Here is a 6,740-nt window from a genome sequence, read left to right as displayed (position 1 = left end):
TTTTTTTTTTTTTAATTTTTAGTTTTGTTCTACATTGTTCTCCGTTCTATCCAGGATCTCCTACATAGATCCCCCTCCTAGTGGTTGACAGTGGTAGCTGGGCACCATCTAGTTCTTCTGGTTTCATAGTCATACGGGCTGAAGAATGCATGGTGTGCCAGTCACTTGGACTAATTTTTTCCTTGCATCTTTGGTTTTCTTAATTCTTCTTTGCTCTGAACAAGAATAGAGCCATCATTGCATCTAGATGGCCATTTGCATGTTTTTAAGATCCTAGTTGCTATTCACCAAAGTAGGATGTGGAACAATGTTTTGGGGTTGTATGTTATGCCAATTGAGCTTGATGTCCCTTGGAACTATGGTCCTGCATGCACAGTCCAACTACTTGCTCCCTCTGGGTAGTTGGCTGTGGCCAACCAGTGACTACAAACTTGTCCCTTGTCAGCTTTTCTACATATCTGGGAATTCTTACAGAACATAAAATTACACTTGTACAAAAATCGTCTATCAACCCTATACATGGTCATTGGTACACTCCCCCCTGCATAAATGTACCTATTAGTTCATCTTGTCCACACATCTATCCATCGTATATCAATGTTTGCCTTCACTGACAACTTTGTACTATATGTACAAAAGGATTCATCTTTGTTGTCTCTACCTTCCATGTACCTTTCTATGTCTTCTTCTCAATGCAACTGTGTTGATCACTCATATTTGGTACATTGTTCTTCTTTTCATCCAAATCAATACTTGTCTCTACCTATCTAACAGTGTTCTCTCCCCTCCACTCCCACGCTTTGTTAGTAACCAACAAAGAAAATTTCCTTCCATATATAAACCTTTCCTTGACTTTTTACAATATTAATTAACACTATATTTGTCCTTCTGTGACTGACTTACTACACTCAGCATAATGTCCTCCAAGTTCATCCACATTATGCAGTGTTTTTCAGAGTCTGTGTTATTCTTTAGGGTTGCATAGCATTCCATTGTGTGTATGTACCATAGTTTGGTTATCCATTCCCCTGTTAATGGGCACCTAGGTTGTTTCCATCTTTTCGCTATTGTAAATAGTGCTGCAATGAACATGGGTGTACATATATCTGTTCTTTTCCTGGCCCTCACTTCCTAGGATGTATACCTAGTAATGGAAAGTCTGGGTCAAATGGTATTTCTAATTCCAACTTGTTAAGGAATTGCCATACTGCTTTCCACAGTGGTTGTATCATTTGACAGAGTCTCACCAGCAGTGTATGAGAGTCCCAATCTCCCTACATCCTCACCAGCATTTGTTATTTTGTGTCTTGTTGAACTTTGCTGCTAGTGCTGGGGCTAGATGGTATCTCATTGTTGCTTTAATTTGCATCTCTCTAATGGCTAATGATTGTGAGCATTTCTTCATATGTTTGTTGGCCACTTGAATATCCTCCTTGGTGAAGTGTCTATTCATGTCTTCTGCCCATTTTTTAATTGGATTATTTGTCTTTTTATTGTTGAGGTGTTAGAGTTTTCTATAAATTCTAGAGATAAATCCTTGTCACACATGTCATTGTTGAATATTTTTTCCCAAACTGTAGTTCCCTTTTGACTCTTTTGGAAGTCTTTAGAAGCACATAAAAATTTAATTCTTAGAAGGTCCCATTCATTTAGTTTCTCTTCTGCTGTTTGTGCATTTTGGGTTATGCTTGATAGCCTATTTATTCCATACATTAGGGCCCCTAAATTTGCCCCTAGTTTTTTCTTTGAGGAACTTTATAGTCTTACATTTCACCTTTAAGTCTTTGATCCATCTGGAGTTCGTTTCTGTGTATGGTGTGAGGTACAGATCTTGTTTAATTTTTCTGCAAATGGATATCAAGTTTTGCCAGCACCATTTGTTAAAAAGACAATCTCTTCTCCATTTAATGGATTTTGCCCCTTTGTCAAAGATCAGCCGACCATAGGTTGATGGATCGATACCTGGGTTCTCATTTCTATTCCACTGGTCTATGTGAATGTCATTGTACTGATACCAGGCAGTTTTGACTGCTGTGGCTGTATAGTAGATTTTGAGATCCAGCAGTGTGAGACCTCCTACTTTATTCTTTTTCTTCAATAGTGCTTTGCTTATCTGAGGTCTCTTTCCTTTCCATGTAAAGTTAGTGATTGGTTTTTCCATATCCTTAAAGAATTTTGATGGGACCTGGATTGGGATTGCATTGAATGTGTAGATTGCTTTGGGTAGAACTGACATTTTCACAATGTTCAATCTTCCTATGCATGAGCATGGTATGCTCTTCCATTTATGTAGATCCCTTATGGTTTATAGAAGTAGTCTTTTATGGTTTTCTTTTTACAGGTCTTTTGTGTCGCTGGTAAGATTTATTCCCAAGTATTTTATTTTTTTGGTAGCTATTGTAAAGGGTATTGATTCCCTTATTTCTTTTTTCAGCAATCTCTTTGCTGGTGTAGAAGAATCCAACTGATTTTTAGATGTTGATCTGTATCTGGCCACTATGCTAAATCTCTCAATTAGTTCCACTAGATTTTTGACTGAGTCTCTTAAATTTTCTAGGTATTGGATTATATCTTTAGCAAATAGGGATAGTTTGACTTCTTGCTTACCAATTTGGATGCATTTGAGTTCCCTTTCTTGCCTTATGGCCCTGGCTAGGACTTCCAATACAATTTGACTAGAAGTGGTGATAGAGGGATCCTTGTGTGGTTCCTGTTTCCAAGGGGAATGGTTTTATTCTCTCTTTTAAGAATAATATTAGCTTTTGGTTTTGCATAGATGCCCTTTATTATGTTGAGGAATGTCCCTTCTATGGCTATTTTGCTGAGAGTTTTGATCAGGAGTAGGAGTTGGATTTTATCAAATACCTTTTCTGCATCAATTGATATGATCATGTGGTTCTTTTTCTTTGTTTTATTCATGTGGTGGATGACATTGATTGTTTTTCTGATGTTGAACCATCCTTGCATACCTTGTTTTGAACCCCACGTGGTCATAATGAATGATTTTCTTGATATGTTGTTGGAGTCTATTGACTAGGATTTTGTTGAAGATTTTTACATATATATTCATGAGGGATATTAGTCTGTAGTTTTCCTTTTGAGTGATGTCTTTGCCTGGTTTTGGTATCAAGGTTATGCTTGCTTCATGAAATGAATTAGGGAGGATTCCATCCTTTTGTATGTTTTGCAATAGTTTGAGTAGGATTGGTGTCAGTTCTCTGAATGTTTGGTAGAATTCACCAGTGAAATTATCTGGGCCAGGTCTTTTTTTTGTTGGTAATTTTTTTTTTTTTTTTTTTTTTATGACCTGTTCAATTTCTTCTTTTGTTACATTGATCCTTTTCTAAATGAGTTCTTCACTTGTTACTATATACTTGACCTTGAGGGGGCCCTGCTTTTCTTTGGCCTAGTCCATGCCCATGCAGCACAACAGCAAGGAGAGTTGCCTGACTCTTAGCTCTTGCTTGTTCCTTTGTTAGATCCTTCTGTTCTGTCTCCTTGTCCCAATTAGCGTACACCTTAAAAGCGATTTCTACTGTTGGGAAATGCCAATATTCACAACACCTTCCACCTTCTGTAGTTTTCTAGGGCACTCTGCCCAATAAAAGTCATGTTAAACATGCAAACATTTTCAGGGCTGTCTGGTTCAAAATCTGTAAATTGTCTAAAAGCGGTAAATTTCCTCTAAAGAACCTTGAAGGGTCTTCATCTAGTTTTTGTCTGACTTCATAAACTTTGTTTGGGCTTTTGCTTTGTTTTGGAACTCCTTTTTTCAGAACTTCTAGTAGGAACTTTTTGTAATAAGAATGATTTACATGCCCCACCAGATGCATTTGTGTTCCAGTTGTGGTTCTGGGCAGCTAAGGCCTTGGCACTAGTTGGGTTTGTGCTATGAGCTTCATTCTCCTATTGGCTTTCTCTCAGTTTTTTTTTTTTTTTTTTTAAACCATGTATATTTCCTTTGGTGTTAAAAGAATGCCACACAGTACCTGGCAATCTGTCCACCCAGATTGGGGAATGAGTGTCAAAAACTGAAGAAAATAAATCATGCATCATTTTTCGGTCCTCCCAGTAAGTTGGGAGATTATTTTTCCAATTAAAAAGATCACTGGTAGGAAAGGGGGTATGGATCTAGACCATCCCTCCATCACTTGCCAGCATCTGTCAGAAAGGAAAAAATTTGTAGTGCTTTGGTCCTTCTTCATTTCCTGAATGTGTCCCTTCAAAACTGGGTTGTTTGATGATCAAATCAGGGTGCATGTATGCCATTTTGCTCCTTGTGTGTAGAAGGGATTCTATTCAAGGAGTGGAAGCATCTGATCCAGGGTGTGGGGTTGGGCATTTGGGGTTTGGGGAAGGTTGAGGAAGGGATGGAGGAGAGGATGTCAGACCCAGGAAGCATCCTCAAGGTCTGCAGGGAGAAAAAGTGGTCATGATCCATCAACTCCCTTCTGAAACATCACTTTGCACTGTTTTTGTAAATTCTTAATTCAAAACAGTCACGAAAGCTTCCACATACATTTTCTCACCAGTATTAAACAGATCTAATCACAAAATAGTGTTATATCTTAAAGATCCATTAAGCAGCCACCTTTCTCCACTTTTCTAGCTTGTACTGGGGCCAGTCACTATTACAAAAGAAAATCATTTTCTTTTTTTCCATAGGGTCTGAATCAAAATACAGTCAATTCTTAAAAATGCATCTTAAATGACTACATTCAGGAATTCCCTGTGCATTTTCCATTTCCTGCCAAAACCTTAGTAACAATCACCAACTGAATGAAATCTATAAAAAGTTAGTATCAGTGGCCAATACTTCCTCTTCTTAAAGAATACTGATAAGTTTTAAGGCTCACAAAGTGGGCTTATTAAAAATTGTTACTCACCAGAGCATGGCCAATCCTCCTTACCAGAGCATACCACAAGCGCATTTTATACCCACCACTGAGTCACTATTGGGTCCATGGTGGCTTGGGTCTCAAAGATGTCCTCTGGAGAAATCTCATATTCCCTGGACTCCCAGGCTGGTCCTCTGTGTGATCTGCCTCTGGAACTGAATGACTCCTTGGCTAGCTTGCCCTAATTTGCTGCCAGGTAAAATCTAGGCTCCACTCAGCATGGCTCATTGCTGCAAATAAAGAAGAGATCAAGATGGGAGAAAAGAAAGACACTTTTATTTCTTTGACCAATTAAGGGAACAGCCAGGGCTAGTGTCTCCAAGATTGCTCCAAGGAAGTCTCCTTAAAGTTTCTCTTGTATACAGTTTATAAAATAGGAAGTCACACAAAATCATGGGTTTACATACTTTTACATTTTATGCTGGTGCAGTTAGGGTTACATACTTCTCCATACACTGCATGCTGTTAGGTGCTGTCCAGTCATCTCCAACTCATAACAACCCTATGCACAGCAGACCGAAACACCACCAGGTCCAGCGCCAGTTCCATGATCCTTGCTATACTTAAGCCCATCACCTCTACCACTGTGTCAATCCATCTCATTGAAGGCCTTCCCCTCTTTCATCAACCCTCCACCTTACCAAGCATGACATCCTTCTCCAGGGAATGGTCGTATCTGACAATATGACAAAAGTGGGTGAAATGAAGTGTGGCCATTCTCACTTCCAATGAGCATTTCAGATGCACTCCCTCCAGGACAGATCTATTAGTTCTTCTAGCAGTCCATGGTACCTTCAGTATTCTTTGCCAGCACCACAACTCAAAAGCATCAACTCTTCTTTGGCCTTCCTTATTCATTGTCCAGCTCTCACTGGCATATAAGGTGATTGAAAATAGCAAAGCTTGTGTCAGGCGCACCATAATCCTCAAGGAGATATCTTTGCTTCTTAGCACTTCAAAGAGGTCCTTTGTAGCCAACTTGCCCTGTGCTGTACATCATCTAATGTCCTGACTGCTGCATCCATTGGCATCAATTGTAGAACTAAGCAATTGAATTCTTTTACAATCTCAATCTTTTCTCCATTTATCATGATGCTGCTTACAGGTCCAGTTGTGAGGATTTTTGTTTTCTTTATATTGAGATGTAATCCATATTGTAGACTGTATTCTTCAGTCTTCATCAATAAGTGCCTCAAGTCATCCTCACTTATAGCAAGGAAAGTTGTGTTGTCAGCATGTTGCAGGTTGTTAATGATTCTTCCTCCAATCTTGATGCCACATTCTTCTTCATATAGTCCAGCTTCTCAGATTATTTGCTAAGCAGATAGATTGAATAAGTATGGTGAAAGTATACAACTCTGACATACTCCCTTCTTAATTTAAACCATGCAGCCTGAGGAGGTATCACTACGGAAGTAGATTGCCCAACTTTCCTTCCAAGAAGTGGCTAGTGTGCAGTCAAATACCTTAGGCATTACATATATATAATGGTGGCTAAATTCCACCCAGAGGTCGAAAAGCTAATATTAATGAGGCATTTATCATCTAATGGTCTCCTAGGGTGCTATGATAGCTGCCAAACTGACTGAGGCTGGCTTTGGCTAGCCTGAGGATGTTGGGGTAAATAGGATAAGGGGAGCGGGGGGATGACTCATCTACCTGTCCTCTTTATCTTGTAGGGCCAGTATGCTCTGTCTTAGACTGGCATACTGTGATAGTTGAAGATGTGTCAACTTGGCTGGACTCCACTTGTGAGTGGTGGTTCCCATGATGGATCACATGACTGCGTCCTAAGCGGCCGGTCAGTCTAGGGGGAGTTTCCCCAGGGGTGTGGCCTACCTG

This window comes from Orycteropus afer, unplaced genomic scaffold (genome assembly GCF_000298275.1).
Source record: "Orycteropus afer afer isolate SDZICR_OR568_19922 unplaced genomic scaffold, OryAfe1.0 scaffold00709, whole genome shotgun sequence".
Classification (NCBI taxonomy): domain Eukaryota; kingdom Metazoa; phylum Chordata; class Mammalia; order Tubulidentata; family Orycteropodidae; genus Orycteropus; species Orycteropus afer.
Note: the sequence above shows the minus strand (reverse complement) of the source record.